Below are 17,959 nucleotides of genomic sequence, written 5' to 3' on the forward strand. Positions count from 1 at the left end.
TCGTAACTTAATTACACTCATCCGTTAATTAAGAAAGTTGTTCTTTAGAATCGATGCCCCCATTCCGTCGTATCCTTCGACGTATTGAAATTAACTTACAGACGAAGTAAACTTAGTATCAGAGCATAAATATATATATAGTACCTACTTTACTTGGGCCATACTTACAAATAGATAAAATATTAAAAAGTTGAACTTAATTTTTTTGTGAATATTTTATTGAATAGGGTGGTTTTTGGGGTTTCAAGCCTTATTAGAAAAAAAAGGAATCCTTATGAGATCAGTTTGTTGTTCGTTCGTCTGTTTGTCTGTCAAGAGCCTTTATCTCGGGAACGGTTGGAGATATCGAGTTAAAATTCAAACCATATACTTTCCAGAAAATCGTATTTCAAATATTACTTAAAAAAAAATGGCCGTTTATATCGCAACTATGCTTATTTCGACATTACAAAGGGGTACTTCCGGTTAATGGGGTAGGTTTACTACTGCATAAAACTTGGTGATGTCGAATAATTCAAAGAGAAGTGTGACGTGAATATTTACAATTATATAAGTACTTTAATAGTTAATTAAATATAATATTAAAAAAATCTATCGAAAAATCAACACTAAAAGTTTACAATTCCAGTATTTCATTCCACTTAATTGGTTTAGTTAAGTCAATAAGAAAGTAAGTTAACTGGTTCGAGAACAAAACATAACAAACATTTTTATTGCAACCGCAATACGTGTTTAAATCTAGAGTTTGTTTGTACTGGAACATAAAGCATTTGGAATCGGTCTGCCGTCCTCGGGGGAGACATTAGGTGAACGGGCTACGTGGAAATAATGTATAATTACACATTCTAACATTACTTCTACATTTACTTTTATACAAATGCTATCCAAGACCAGCTAAAGTTATGTCAGGCACACGGGCGAGTAAAATGATGACTAATGGCTTTGTAGGGTCCATTGGTGAATTATCATATGAGCTATCATATGAGCTATTAGAGCTAAAGCTAATTTTAGCGAATATCTACATTAAATTGTTCTCCAATAAAAAAAAATGTTCTTTAATTTATTATATTTATTTTATTTTAAATAAAAAATGTGTTGACACTACGCTCTCTATCTCTATCCTGCTGTATCCGGGGAAAATGTGAAGCTAGAAAATAACCATTTTACATTATACATACATGTATAGGAGAACAAATAAATAACCACGACCTCCTGTTCATATAAAGCAATATTTCCTGATAGAAAAACCACTTCTATTTGCATTTCCTCGTACCTGCGCCCGTTTGAATGTCTGCCATAAAACAAGAGGCTTTGTTCTGTTTGTAGACATCGCTTATTTATGTGTGAATCCACCATTAGCACCTCCTCTGGAGTATGGTAGCTTACGATTTATTGTTACCTATTTTTTTTATTACGCGACATTTTAAGCTTTAACGTTTTATATATTTAAAAGTTAATGTAAGATAGAGATTTGGAAATTAGTGCGGTTTTTACAAACTTAAAATATATTAAAGGTATCGCTTAATTATAATTATATTTGCACTAAAAGTGGGGAACGGAGTGTGTTAACACTAGGTTCCCTCTGCCTACCCTGCTGAACTTTAATTTTTTTTTTTGTCGTATTGTAAATATTGTTAAAGTATCTTGAAAATATGATTCAATTCTGACCGAAAGTTTCAAATATGTTTTTAAGTTTCAATAATTTAAATATGTTATACATAAAGAAGTCTTTACTAATTTATATTTTCAATATAAAAAAATAGGTTAATTATATGCTTACTTTTTGGCCAAAAAAGTAACGACCGTAAGCAGCAGTCAGCAACGTTAATGATAATACATCATACTGACAGTGTCCGAAGGAAGTGCCGGCGTGGCCATCGGAAATTACACTTTTAATCTCTCGCCTCGACACATGTTACAGCTCTTATAAATTAAGCTTAGTGAGAAAAATTCGACGCCATTAGAGGATATTGCCTGCTCTTGTTTCCTTTTATTTTCTCAATGTATCTTAAAACACTTCGCTTGTTAATAGTTCTACGAGTAACGAGTAAAATTGTATAGAATAGAATAAATCTAGCAATTAATTTTAAGGATAACGTTTCAATGTAATTATTTAAAATGAATAATTATCAAGCATTTCTCATTAAGCGGCTGTTATTGTTTGTAATGGCTAATTTAATTTGATTTTGTTGTGGTTTTGTTAGTGTAATACCTAGTTACCACTACGTTCCCCATTTTTCACCGAATTCTAGAGGCATTGCTTGTTGAGTGGCGGAAATCAACGCCGTGCTATAAAATATTAAATATTTCATTTCCTCGAGTGGGGATCGAATCCACAATCAGTCGCATTTCACACACTTGTGCCCCTATGCCACAATTTCCCTCATGCGGAACGGAGTATCTTAACATTTGGTTCCCTTTGGCTACCCTGCTGTGCGCGGGATACAGCATGAAGCTGATTTTCTTTATTAATGCGACAAGTTCCTCTTGACTCCTGTCAGCCTAGATTTTCCATCTATGAGATTTATTATCACAAGATAAGGAATTTCTCAAGGCAATGAGTACTTGTGGGTCTTCGTGTCTCGTTAATGCAGATAAGTTGAAACAGAAAAGGAACAGAAGGAAAGTCAAGCTATGTACATACAAAACTATTGATATCAAAGTGCTGTTCTATCTTGTAATGTGATAGAAATAAGACCAATAAACTTACTATTGAGTTTATTGCAGTGTAGTATTTTTATTTTCTCCGTATTGAATTTCCCTCTAAAACTCGAATTCTGGCGGAATGTGGAGAATGGAGTGTCTTCATATTATGTAGATACTAATAGCCTGTTATGAGAGAAAAGCGTGTAACTAAAAAAAATATATAACATAGCATTATGTTATGATTACTTTTCCAACAAAGAAAATCTTATCGAGGTCGATAAACTTGTTAGTTCAGCGATTTGGTGATTGCTTCAAAAAGCCTAATAGGGGAAAAATTCGATTCAGTGGTGAATGCCGTCCTGGGAAACTATGGCAATATACGAAATTTGCTTATAGAAATAGGTTTTTCGATTTCACCTTTCGCTGATTTTAGTTTTCTATGAAATTCTCTTAATTTTTAGTAGGAATTATTATATATTAGTGTATGGTACTTAGCAATTATAATTTAATACAAAACGCAGGTCGTCGTCCAGTCGTTTTTGTTGTTTTTCTTTTATGTTTTATTTATTTTCGTAAAAATAGCGTAATTTGTTTCAATAATTAGTACTCAGTTATACAATTTAAGTATATAATATAATCATGAAGGTGATAAGAAAAGTAAATTCATATTAGCATATTCCCATTAATCACTATAAATCTGTTTTAACAAGGTAAATCGCCTTTGGGATTTTTCGCATAAATCTAAATGTGGTTAACTCTAAGTGGGGTTTAAAAATGGAGATATTCAAATAGATTACATTTCTAAAAGGAAATTTATGCTTCTGGACTATTACAATTATCCAGTACAACTACTAATTGTATCAATTATTTATTTAGATATACAAATTTAGGTTAAAATTTTTAGTACTAATATGTAATTAATGTTTTTTCCTGAATTATAAAAATATGAAAGATAGAGAGTATTCCCTCTTATAATCTCCATGAATATTCAACACAGAAGGTACAATACATCGTATCTCATTCGTCGGAGTAACAAGAAACTGCAGTGGAGCATTGACAGAGCTGGATTAATGAGGTTGTCACCTGCAGGCGCTTCTGTAAGTGTACGCGAGCTCGCGTGTTTTGTTTTGATATTTTCTATAATCATATATGTATTATATGATATCATTGAGATATATTTATTCAAAGGAAATGTTTTGCTGTTCAAAGGTGAATGTGTTAGGATTTTTATGTGCGATGGATTTTTTTACGCTTTTCGTTTATTATCGAATATAAAATGTACGTATGTTTATATATGTAGATTCTTGCAACTTATATCGATTACTAAAATTCCTATTATTTTTTTTTTCAGCTTCACGCTGTATCCCGCACACGGTAGGCAGAGGGAACTTACTGTTAAACACTTCGTTCCCCACTTTCTACTGGATTCTGGAGGCATTGCGTGTTGAGTGGCGGAACTTAACGCCGCGCTTTGCCTCGACACGAGAGCGGAGAAATGGATGAATATATATAAACTTAAGTAAATATTTCACTACTTCAATTAATACTTATACAAACATTAACTTTTTCAATGAAACGAAAAAATTAAGTTGAATACGTGAGGAACTCTTACTGGGTTTCAATTAATATTTAAATTAGAAATACAAATAATAACCATTTCTGTTAGGAGGCAAGTACAAAAGTAGTTTAAACAAAATACAGCATATTAAATGACAATATTATTTACCATCAGTAGTGTTGTTTTGTACTCAGGTGGCCTATTTACCATTACCACGACTCTGTGAAGGGCGACGTAAAGCGTACGTAAACTAGCTAATGAGTAATGCGAGAACTTCATTATTTACCACTATATATCCCGCATATATATACACTATAGTGGTGGAAGTTATAAGAAAATGGTGATATATGATATTATTTGTTAGCTTTTACTTGTAGCTTTGTAGTTTATGGCCTGTCTCGCAGGGAGACTGTAGATGACAGGTTGTAGATTCGATTCCCAGTACAGTTACAGGAAGGGCCTGGACTTTAGCTTTGAACAGATATGTTGGTGTAAATGTTGTTTGTTTTTTCATTTTTCAGGGTTAATTTTGTAGTAAATATAATTTCTGGGGTAGGCACGGTCCACTCGGCTCTTCCTATGCATATGGGTGCACCAGCCCAGAGATGAAAATAGTGCCCTATAAAGCCAATCGGCGTTTTGGCGTAAAGAAGTGTCTCTGCTGATCACCCTCAGTTTCTTCGAAGCCAACTGGGCGTTCCTTTCCAGATGATAATAATTTTAAATTACTGAAACGACACAAAGCAAATAAAAAAACAACAATTTCTTAGGTAAGTAAAAGTTAAAAGTCCGTAACGCTAAAAAATAAGCTAATGAGTTCCATCGTTAAATATCAATTATTTTAAGAACAAGGCAAATTTCTGCCAGAAATAATTTGTTTCCCCATTAACAGGGACCCTATAAACACAATAAATTTTAAATGGTTAAAAGTTACTTTTGTATGTTTTTCGGATACATTAGAACGTATATTGAAGTTTTAACCGCTTTTAATGAAATTTTAGGCAAGTTAAACATTTTGTTTGAAAGTAATTAAAATCAACATCACAGAGAGGTAGCTAATAAAGGAGAGAATTTGGCATGTCATTCTAGATACGTTTCATAAACAGTTTCATTTTCATATGAAATTTTGTACATATGTAAACAGTCAATAAAAAAATAATCAAAAATAAAGTATCCCGCACACAGCAGGATAGGCAGAGAAAAACTCGTGTTAAGGCACTCCGTTCCCCACTTTCCGTCGATTTCTGGGGGCATTGCGTATTGAGTCGCCCTTTGCCTCGACTAATAATCATAATCAACGAAATAGTCAATAATTTTCTTCATTAAAAATTTGTGGTCAAAGTATGACTAAACTAAGTATGTTTTTATTTAAGTATAAAGTTATTTACGAATTTATATTTTATTTTGCTATATAAATACTAAAAATATATACAATGTTACTTTATGTACCCATAAAAAATCGTATGTTTATTTTAAAAATAAATACTCGTATACATTTAAATTTTCTTGTACAAATTTTATACACGAGGAATTGTGGTAAGAATGCTTCCTGCGTTTTATGTTAGAACTGTACTACTCTTTATTTTGGTGAAAACGAGCAACTAACTCTTTTGTATCTATAGAGACCGTAAGTATATTTTGCACTTCTAGCATTATATGTGTAACCAGAGTATTAAAAATACTAAAAAAAAATATATAAAATAAAATATACCACTCATATAAATATCACAAATGTCTGTTCTGTTCTGTTCTTTCTAATATGGCGTTCTGAGCGTGCCAGTTGAGCACAAAATCACTTCGCCAGTGTCACGTTGAATGGAGAACTCACGAAAGAGGTTGTACGGTAAATCACAAATGTCTATAGTTAGGAGTTGTAAGTGACAATGACGTTCACATTTGAAAATTTTTTCTAGTTTTCTTAGAAAGCGCTAACCTTAGGAACTATTTGTTTATATAATATTTTAAAGCAACGACGAGGCAAAGCGCGGTGTAAAGCGGAAAGGGGAGAAACGAAGCGTGTTTATGGGAACACTAGGTGCCCAGGTTCCGTCTACGTACCTTGTTATGTGCGGATATGTATTATCCACTAGAGATATACCATTCCGCAAAATAAAACAAAAACTAATCATATTTTTGAATAACAAAGCTTTTAAAGCTCCACCAAAAGCCACTTGACCACATTAAACAAACTAGGGTGGACAGGTCGTCGGTTATCAATTACGCGCGCAGTACAAACAAACGATGTTCCTGAATATTTGTTTCCCATTACACTAAATTAATGTAGCGGTCCACGATTGATGAAGTGGATTTATTCAGAGTGATTCGGAAGGGTTCCCTGTTAACGCCCGCGCCCAACTAAGATAAATAAGGGGAAGTACGATTGAACGTCCCCGATTAGACGATAATCCGACCACCACGCTTCATTTGTATTAGTTTAGATTATTGGTTTAGGATTGCAGATGGTTTGATGATTGAGATATTATTGTGAATTTATTTACCTAGTAATTTAAAGTATTGTTTGTTAATTAATTTTAAGAAAATTCTTTTTACGGTTGACTTTTAACTTTTATTGGTCTATACAAAAAAAATCAGCTTCATGCTGTAACTTGCACTTAGCTGGCAGAGGGAACCTAGTGTTAAGATACTCCGTTTCCCACTTTCCGCCGAGTTCTGGAGGTATTGCGTGTTGAGTAGAGGAACTCAACACTGCGCTTTGCCTTAACATCAGAGCAAAAAATATTAATGTAAATATATGTATACCTATTTCATTTCCTCGAGTGGGAATCGTGCCCACAACCAGTCGATTTTACACTCACACTTTGTGCCCATGCGCCACGTATGGCCTCAAGGCAGGGTCAGGCATTGGTCTATACGTTTTTAACTAATTGGAAATTTTATAATAATTTCGGCTTCTCCAGTTTTAAATGGATCCAATAATAAATAATACTTTCTTGTATTAACTATTTTCCATACATATGCTATTTAAAGTCAATTAATGATGTAGTAGCATACAAATAAATTTATTCCTAACGTTGCTATAACTTTCTTTGTAGAATTATACGAATCGGTTTTTGTATTGATTACAAGGCACTGGACTGATTTGTAGTCTCCCGGGAGGTGTTTGTTCACGAAATGTTTTTTTCCATTTTATTTATAGAACTGGCAAAACCTAAGCACTTTGTTCAAGAAGATTGGTATAGGTTTTAAACTTAAAACATATTATATTTTCGATGAAATTGTTAGTCAAGCTTATGACAAAATATTATTAAAATTAGTTTTTTCTTTCTGAAAAATTCATTAGACATAAATTTTGTATGAGAATAATGAAAGTTTCTAAACATGTATGAAAAGGGCTTTTTAAAGTTTAAAATATTAACAAACGTTTAAGTAAAACACAAATTGTATCTCAACACAAGTTAGTACATTCAGCTTCATTAACAACAAAAACCAATTAAGTATTCAATTGTAGGCTCATGTTGAATGTAAATTTCTAGATATTTCTTCGCAAGCCGCCTTACTGGTAAGGAGGACTTTATTTACAGTTAATTTACCCAATTGTGACAGAAATAACATAATTAAGAAAAAATGTAAAAAAATAAAAAAATATTAAGTATATAAATGCTTTTTTTTACATTACGCCGGTATTTTTTTAGGTACGGTATTGAATGGAGATTTAAACCTACAATATATTTATATTTTTTAATTTTAATATATCTACGGCAGATTTTTTTATATAATAGATTTTTTATATCCAAAGTAGCTTTTACTGTAATTAAAATTGTTTTTTCTAGTTTAACCTAATTAAATGTAAAATTATTATTAATTTCAAATGAGAAAATACAATGCAATAGTTAAAAGGACGTGTTGTTATTTTATATAATCTGTTATAAGCTTTTACAAGTACAAATTTAGATTTTAAGCAGTTTAAGGATTCTGTTGACTTGTAAAACTTATATATTACAGAAGTTTAAGCAACAGTATAGTTAAAAATAGTACATTTCCAACTGTAGGAAAATAGTAACGCGTAAATGTAAGGTGAAACATTATATAGTTTGTCTAGCACTAACTTATTTAACTTCAGAAGGCGAATGCAACGTCAAATTATTCTTTTTATCCCATAGCGATGTTCCGTTATCTCGCTCGTTGAACCGGAAAATATCCTGCATAAGCTGCAACGAAAAGTTAGTAATAGCCGACATTTTATACAAGATTGTTTAATAAAAAAGATATTTATTTAAAATGGTGGATGAAATTTTAATGGGTTCATCATCATCATCAGCAGCCATCTTTTGTCCATTACTGGACATAGGCCTTCCCCAATTCTCGCCACCACACTCGATCCTCAGCTCCTCGGACCCATCCGCTTCCCGCCAACCTCTTTATGTCGTCAGTCCATCTGGCAAAACGACCGGTGGAACGACCACCTGCCAGATGGAATGGGTTAGTGATCTAGTTTTATTTAAATATGTACAATCATGTTATTGGGAATTAGGAACCTTAAGGATCTCTATTAAGTTATGGGATATAGAGTATAGTTGCATCAGTTCTTACAGGTCTAAGGCTAACTTTAGTGAACCGGTGGTAAATTATTTGACGTTCAAAAAATTTAGCAAAAAAAGTATAAACTTATTATTTTTTGCATTAAATTTTGACAGAGAATTTTATGATTTTTTTTTATCCTTTTCTTTCTCCTTAGTGAATATTGTAATTGTGGTACGAATGGTCTGTTTAGTGCCATCCCGTGCAGAATTTGACAAAAAAACTGTTTTTTTTTTATTATAGAGAACCCGTACCAAGGTCATGTTGGTTGTTTATAATAAACAATACTTACATAATTTTTCAACTTTGCCTATTAATCTCTTGAGCTAATTGTTATATACATACATATACATTTTGTTCTAATGAAAATTTATTAAGAGCAATCATTGTAGGCAACTGTCAAACTGTCCAATTCTTTTATTAATTTAATGAGGCAGCTTGTCTAAAGTATTAATTGGATTTCAATCTTTGATTTCAATTTTGATATTTGAAGTAAAAAGCTTTATTAATTGATTGTATCGCAGAGCACAAGGTGTGTGACTGTAACGCGACGGTTGTGCGTTCGATTCCCAGCTTCACGCTGTATCTCGCATATAGCAGGCAGAAGCAGACTAGTGTTATGACACTCTGCTCCCTACTTTCCACTGCATTCTGGAGGCATAGAGGGTTGAGTGGTAAAACAACGCAGCGCTTTGCCTCGACACCAGAGCGAAGAAATGGAAATTTTAAATATTTCATTTCCTCAAGTGGGATTCGAACTCACAACCATCGCGTTTAGTCACACCCTAGTAAACACGTCGAAATTTGTCATACAATTATCCATAATGTTTCTTTACATTGTTATTCAGAGATATTAGCTTAGCACAACATGACTACTAAATAATACGGGCTTTAGAAATGTTCCAGATAAACATTATCGTTTGTTTCTATATATTTCGCTCGTGTCGCAATTAACGAGTTGAATAATTAATTAACGCAAACGCAATGTTCCGCCCGGAGATGTGTTGCTAAGACTTGAATGGAAACTTTGGGGATCATCGTAGATAGATATATTTAATCTTGAAATGTGTCTTATAATATAATTACTTAATATAGGTTATTAACCGACTTCTGTAAGAAAAGGAGGTTATCAATTCGACTGTATTTTTTTTTTTTTTTATGTTTGTTACCTCATAACTTTTGACTGGGTGAACCGATTTTGAAAATTTTTGTTTGAAAGGTGAAGCTTCCCGAATGGTCCCATTTTTTTTTGGTCCATGTCTGACAATGGTCCATCAATCCATGAGAAAATCACATAAGTCTTAAATTTGCATTAGGTATGTGCGCGACAAATAGACGAATAACATAATGTCGCGCGAACCGATTTTGATGATCCTTTTTTTATTTGAAAGTATACATACACTTCAAGGATAATTTGGTGAAAGTTTGGTTAGGTTCCGATTATGGCATCCGGTGAAAATTGAGAAAGTTTGTTTTTTTTTTGGTGAAAAAATTGATTATATTGTAATAGTTACAAGCAAAAACTTTTTAAATTGATGTCAGAAGTGAAATTCCTGATCGTTGCATTTCTTTTCAACCAACCTCAAAAAAGAGGATATCCTCATGTTCAACCAACTTCAAAAACGGGAGATTCTCAATTCGCCCGAATACTTTTTATGTATGTTCTTGTCAATATATCAAAATGTAACTTTGCACAAAAATAATACCTAATTAAATGAACTTTTACATAGGACAACCACAACCACTCGTTGACAACCACTACCACCACCATCACCACTCGTTTAAGAACCATCATTTTAAGATACCCATCACTTAAAATCGTGAAATAAAATATTTTTTAACAAAAAAAACCGACTTCTAACAACGAATTAAAAAGTGAAAAATAATTATACAAAGATTTTATCATTTTGAAGTCGGTGTCAAGCTAATGCTACGACACCTTTACTACAATATCTAATTACTAAGCCTGTTTGTTCTACTTAACACCGACTTCAAAATTATAAAATCTTTGTATAATTATTTTTCACTTTTTAATTCGTTGTTAGAAGTCGGTTTTTTTTGTTAAAAATTATTTTATTTTTAATTATATAATAGTGTCCATTTAATCAGCTTATGTTAATTAATTAGAATAGCAACATTCTATATATTTTTCTTCTAAGGCAAGCTGTAAATCTGTTATGAAGTCTTTTAGTATCAGCGTTTCCAGGTGTTCCGATTTTTAGCCCAAAAATTAAATGTCCCGATAGCTGCAGATATAGTCCCGCCTTTCGCCAGGTTATTCCACGTGCTGTGAGAAATCTTTTTTTCGTAAAATTTTAGTTTGTAAATTCGTAAGTTATATATAATTACTCGAAAGACTTAACTGCTTTTCATATTATGGTAAACCAAAACAATATCGTATTAGTATACCGACGTTTTTAAATTTAAAAACATTTTATATTGAATCTATCACATTAGTATCTACCTATTTAAACGGTTTTTTTTTTAGCTCACCCCGTTTGTTTGTTTGTTTGGGTCAAATTTAGTAATTGAAATTTAACCCTCTTCCCGTTAACCGATTGATCTGAAATTTGGTATACGCCTTTGATTCTGGTGACAATACAATTATCCATATTCAATATTTTTGTGAATCCAAGATGGCCGCCGCTACAAGATGGCGGACAACTTAGTTTTTTTCAATCCCATCAATATCAAATGAAAGGGCTTGTCAATTAGAATTCAGTGGACTATACAAAATCAAAATCCAAGATGGCCGACACTACAAGATGGCGGACAAGTTAGTTTTTTTCAATCCTATCAATACGGGTATCAAATGAAAGGGCTTGTCAAGTAGAATTCAGTGGACTACACAAAATCAAAATCCAAGATGGCCGCCGCTACAAGATGGCGGACAAGTTAGTTTTTTTCGATCCCATCAATATGGGTATCAAATGAAAGGGCTTGTCAAGTAGAATTCAGGGCACTATACAAAATCAAAATCAAAGATGGCCACTGCTACAAAATGGCGGATAATGTAGTTTTCAATCCCATCAATATGGGTATCAAAATAAAGGGCTTGGTAAGTATAATACAGTATACTATACACAATTACAATATGAATCTCCCACCTAAGTCAAGATCTGGTATCCTGTCGAGGACTGTGTGGCTATAGGGTGCCTAAAAATGAGACGTCGCTAGGGGTACACCACCCAAGGTAAAAGGTAAAAGCGCGCCGAGAACTGTATGGCACTAGGTGGATAAAAATGATATGTCGTTAGCGTTTTCCCCTCAAGATTCAGGCACATCTTGTTGTACATAGCCTTGCTCTTCTATTGGACCTCTGGGGGGTCGATCGTAACATTCTCCATTAATCTTGCAATAATGAGGCACTCAACGAATTGAATAGTAGGAGAAATAAAAACTAAAAACTTAAAAATAAAAAAGTTTAAAAAAATTTTTAAGTTAAACGGTTTTATATTGCAGATAAATGTACTAAAAAATAAAAAATAAGTTCATGGAAATTATGATTACTAAAATAAAATCGTGGGGCACGTCCAATATCTACAATCGAAAGACATGGCATGAGACTTCACCCACCTAGTGGTAAGTAGAAAGTGTCCCCACGATTTTATTTTAGTAATCATAATTTCCATGAACTTATTTTTTATTTTTTAGTACATTTATCTGCAATATAAAACCGTTTAACTTAAAATTTTTTTTAAACTTTTTTATTATTATTATTTCTTGTTAAAAATGTCCTTTGAAATGTACGCATTTACCAAAACTACAAAAGACTAGGTTTTCATAGATATAGATTTTTTTTATTATTTGGGAAATTACTTCAGTTAGGTACTTATGTTACGTAGGTATATTTTTAGCAATGTCCTCTTTGACGTCAAGACGACTTAACTCGCAAAACGCTTCCCGAATTAACATTGAACATGAGAACAAATTGAATATTTAATTGGTTTTTACATTTTATATGCAGAAATATTTATTAATTTATATTTAATTATTCATGTTCGTACGCGACAGGTTGCCATTGAGATGGCTATCACACAATATTGAATGCTTTTGTTTGTAATATTATTATATTATAATTAAAAATTATTTATATTTGATACAAAATTAAATATAAAACAGTTTAATGAATTATTAATGAATTGGCAAGGAAAATACGCGAAGGCAATGATGCGAGAGCTATGCCGAATATTCCGTATCACTTGAACGATTGGGATCGCGCAATATCGGAATACCGACGCTGCATTCCCTCACTAGTCCTGCTCTCCTGGTATTGCCGCCCTTAATTACTCCCTTCACCTACGGCGTCTATTCGAGCGGGAAGACGTGACTGTTAGACAGATAGGGGAAAGATGGCGCTGATGTGTTTAATATACAGGGTGGAAGAGGCAGCGCTCCTTTTACTGAAACTGCATATAGGGCAAAATACTTCAAACCCAAAACTAAAGAAATTAATCAAGGTACCTCAACAGTTTGGATGTAGGATTTTTTTTTCATTTCACGATTTTTATCCATACCTGTATTTCGTGTGACTCACACATACGTGTGCGACGTTGCCGCTTTGACAGGTAAGTGTGTGCGTGCTTATATTATACTTTACAAATGGCGTTTTATTTTAAAACAATAATTTTATTATTTATTTTGTTTGAAAAATAACTTTTTCGTTTTTGGGAATTATTTTTTTCTGAATTATATTAGGCTCTTATACTGTAGTTAAAACGCTAACAATTCCACTCTGTATAGTTAAAATAAATAAATCAGCTTCACGATGTATCCCGCATACAGCAGGGTAGACAGAGAGAACCTAGTGTTAAGACACAAGTGTTGAGTGGCGAAACTCAACGCCGGGTTTTTGCCTCCACAGAAGAGTGAATATGGAAATATAAATTTAAATAAATAATATTTCATTTTCTCAAGTTGGGATCGAACCCACCAGTCGGTTTTACCGTCACACTTTGTTCCCTAATGGCCAATGGACTGGCCTAATATATACTCGTAGATATTAGATATTATAATAACTTTATTCTTTAAAAATGTTTTCCGCGTCTCAACAGGCAATGCCTCGAAAATTCGGTGGAAGGTGGGGAACGGAGTGTTTTAACATCAGGTTCCTTTTGCCTGCCTGCTATAGGCATACAGCGTAAAGCTGAAAACAACACTAATGATAACTGGTATCCTTTTTATTATATTTTTATACGATTAAATCGACACCGTCCACTATATTTTGTATTAAAAATATTTTACAAAATTAGAAAAAAATAATAATAAAATTATTTTCGCCAGGGATTATATTAGTAGAAAAAATCAAATAAAATAAAAATGGTTAAAAAGGTGAAATGATTATGTGTGTAATATTTTTAAAATCACTCTTTCACACGTACAGGCCATTCATCATTGGCATCCTTTAAAACTTAAAGGTAAAGTTTTTCTCTTTTTCAAATATTATTTATCTGTTATTCATTCATGAAACGATTATAGTCTACCCACGTTCTAACTACGGCCATATCTTGAATATTTAAATGTTTATGAAGGCACAATTGTTATTTTTTTAGACTTTATATTATTCTTTAAATACAATTTTGAAAATAACAAGTTGTTTTTCAATAAATTTTCTATTAAGTAAAAATATATTTGGTTATATAAAAACTACAATATATTTACGACTTACGAATACTGAAAGTATTTACTGCCGTTGACAATCTTATTAATCCAAACAGTGTCAATATTTATATAAATTTTCTTTAAGTTTTTTTTTTTGCTAAATGTATCTATTTAATATTTGGAATTAAAGATTTCTTTTTTTTTTCGAACATGAGGTTAATAGTGTCAGCCCTATTGGCTTTTACAGCGACATCGGTTGGGTAGGGAAGAGGGTACTCTGTCCCTGAAGAAATCCAAGCACTAAGTGGCTGCCTGTGAGGAAGTCGACGACTGTAAGGCGCCCCCTGCGGTACTCGAACCTCGGCTTGCGGCCGTCGAGCGGACTGGGTTTACGGAATTAAAGATAGGTATATAGTTTATAGGGATGTAATGATTTCTTGTTTGAATGTATGTACGTTTTTATTGTAATTAATTAATCGTTAATTTTAGGTACTTATATGTTTAAATTAAATATTGGAATTTAGTTTCCTCCTTATATTTTCCTTATGTGTTAATATTTATAAATTGTTCATAGTTTATAATAAACGCAATCACAAACCTATTACTTTTACAAACAATGTCAAAATGAATTTCAAGAAAATAAAAAAAAAGACCTAATAATCGATTTGCAGTAAACAAATTTCGCACCACTTCTCCTGAACGCCAGTTACTATCGAATCGAATTTTCTCGCTATTAGATCTTTTTTCACATTTTATCAAATCGCTGAGCTGTCAAGCTTGGCGATGTAGATAATCTCATTATTCCTTTTTTTAAAAACAAGATTTGAACACTGATAACAGTGAATATTATTCTAGTTTCCATCCATCCATCCATTAGCCTTTCAACGTCCACTGTTGGACATAGGCCTCCCCTAATTCTCGCCACTCCGACCGGTCGTGCGCCCTTTGAATCCAGCGGATTCCCAGGGCATTCCCTTCCTTTCCCATTCCCTCTAGTTTCCATACAGGTTTGTAATTGGTTTATCAATCACCAGCATTAATTATATGATACAAATACCATATAACAGACTAAGTTCATGCTTATTTCGTTAGGGATGCTTTTATGAATCCAATTACTTAAAGTTATACCTCCATATTTGTTATCTGTCAAACACTGTATAACCCAAAAAATAATCATATTTTAGGTTCCGGAAGCCAACACGCATGTCTGTAAAATTTAGTAGAAAGTGGGGGGCGGAGTGACTAAACACTAGGCTCCCTCTGCCTATGTAGAATAGGCAGAGCCTAGTGTTCAATCAGGATAGGGCGTGAATCATATAGATACTGTTTACACAATTACAATTGAGCAACTGTTATTTGCCATTATGTAATGTTAAATATATATAATTTACAATTACAAAATTATTTTTAAAGATGAAGAATCTTCTATAAAGCTTATCCGTTTAGGTAATTTAATATGAAGAGAAATATTCCAAAACTCTTGAAGAATATTTTTACTTAGCGGTCTTGTAAATTAAGTTAGAGATTTTAATAAGTCTTGTTCGCCGAACTGTGTTCTCAACAAATATTTGATTGACCATTCAATATTAATTAGCGATTTAGTGTTGGTTTTTAGGGATTTAAATTTACTTGATATTATAAATATAGGTACTTTAATTAAGTATAATTTATAATAATTTATTCTTACAGTTCTTGTATCGTTTTGCATTTGAATATTCTTACAGTCCAATTTCAATATTTGTTTTAATACGTAATATATTATAATTAACAATTAAGGTAATATTTTAATAATTTAAAAAATAATGGCAGTCACCAGAAAATATACTCATCAGAATATTCTGAAAGCTTATGGTGCAATCATCCAGAATAATAACTTTAAAATCGATAATTTAATATCTATAGTGATTACTTTATTCTATTTATATTTTTTACGTTTTTCATTTCTTTGCTCTGGTAAAAAAGGCAAGAGCAAAGCTCGTTTAGTTCCCACATTCAACACCCAATGCCTTAAAGCTTCAGCAGAAATTGTATAACGGAGTGTTTCATCTCTAAGTTACCTCTGCTTACTCTGCACCGTAAAGCTGAAAAAACATACATAGATACCATAGACATTAATACACACTAATATTGTTTCATGGGAAAATTATATTGGGGTTTGTTTAACCTTCCGATGGGGGTTCCAACTCTTGAGATCCAAGTTCCTGAGATCAATAAAGCCGAAGTGAAATTTATTAAGAGCAATCATTACCGAGTCCGACAACTGCCAAACTGTCCAACTTCGTAGCGATTCTTTTATTAATCGAATGCGGTAGCTCGTCGAAAGTACTTAATTGGATTTCGATAAATAGGTAATTGTGCTGTTATCTGAAGGCTGTTGGGTCCTTCCCTTTTTAATTAATTTTATGAAGTCATTTATATTGTGTTGAGTATTCAAAAGCAAAGAATTGGTAAGCTGAAGTGCAATGGGCGGGGCATATTTGTCGTAGAGCTGACGGCCGCTGGGGCAGACGTGTCTTAGAGTGGAGATGCCGTACAAAACGACCGGTGGGACGACCCCCTGCTAGATGGGCCGACGACATAAAGAGGTTGGCGGGAAGCAGATGGGTCCGAAGAGCTGAGGATCGAGTGTGGTGGTGAGAATTGGGGAAGGCCTATGTCCAGCAGTGGACATAAGATAGCTGTTGTTGATGATGATGATGATGAGTATTCATTGTCTTTCTTTGCAAGAACGTCTACATACATTACAGAAACCATGTCGTGGCGCTGTGGCACCAAACATGTGACTAAACGCGAAAGTTGGTGGTTTCAATTCCCACTAGAGGAAATATAATATTTTAATTTTTTTGCTCTGATAATGAGGCCAAGCGCAATGGTAATTCATTGTCATATTGGAAACGAAATATCTTAATACTAGGTTCTCAGGATCCTTTTGCCTGTGTGCGCCTGTAAAGAAATGAAGATATCAAATATTGTATTCCTCGAGTGGGATATAAATATCAAATATTTCATCACAGCGAGTGGGAATCGAACCCACAGCCGTCCCGTTTCCTGTCCGCCCTGCTGTCTCTTATAGAGTAATCAATGAAAACAAATTTTATGTAGATACATTATACGTTAAACAAAATGAAATTATAAGGTAATTGAAAGCCAGCTATGGAATTTAAACGTCCACAAAACTTTTCTTTATATATTCACAAATTAAATTTTAAACAATGAAAAGGATTTAATTTGAAAACAAGAGAAAATATTTACCATCTTGTAGTAAGAATGTTGAAAGTTTGAAACTTGTAGATTAAAGCGCAGAACAGTTGTAGATTATAATAATTTGGCCACGGTCTTGTTCCACCCTGGGAAGGTTAGTTCTTCGAGTTAGTTAATTAACTTAGTTGTAAGTAGGTTTGAATTTGGGCCGCTAATTAAAACTTACCTAAATTAATATGAGTCACGTACGCGCGGAGCAGCTTTCTTATATGAGATGAGGTGGTTTCGCTTCATGTACTTTGATTTCGGTCGAGATTTGAGAATAACTTTAGCTACGGCAATTAAATAGGTAATCCTGGTTTTTAGTTAAGACTTCATCCATACCTATATTATAAATTCGAAAGTAACTCTGTC

This window comes from Heliconius melpomene, chromosome 17 (assembly GCF_056956725.1).
Source record: "Heliconius melpomene rosina isolate 202511_hmr_F chromosome 17, ASM5695672v1, whole genome shotgun sequence".
NCBI lineage: Eukaryota > Metazoa > Arthropoda > Insecta > Lepidoptera > Nymphalidae > Heliconius > Heliconius melpomene.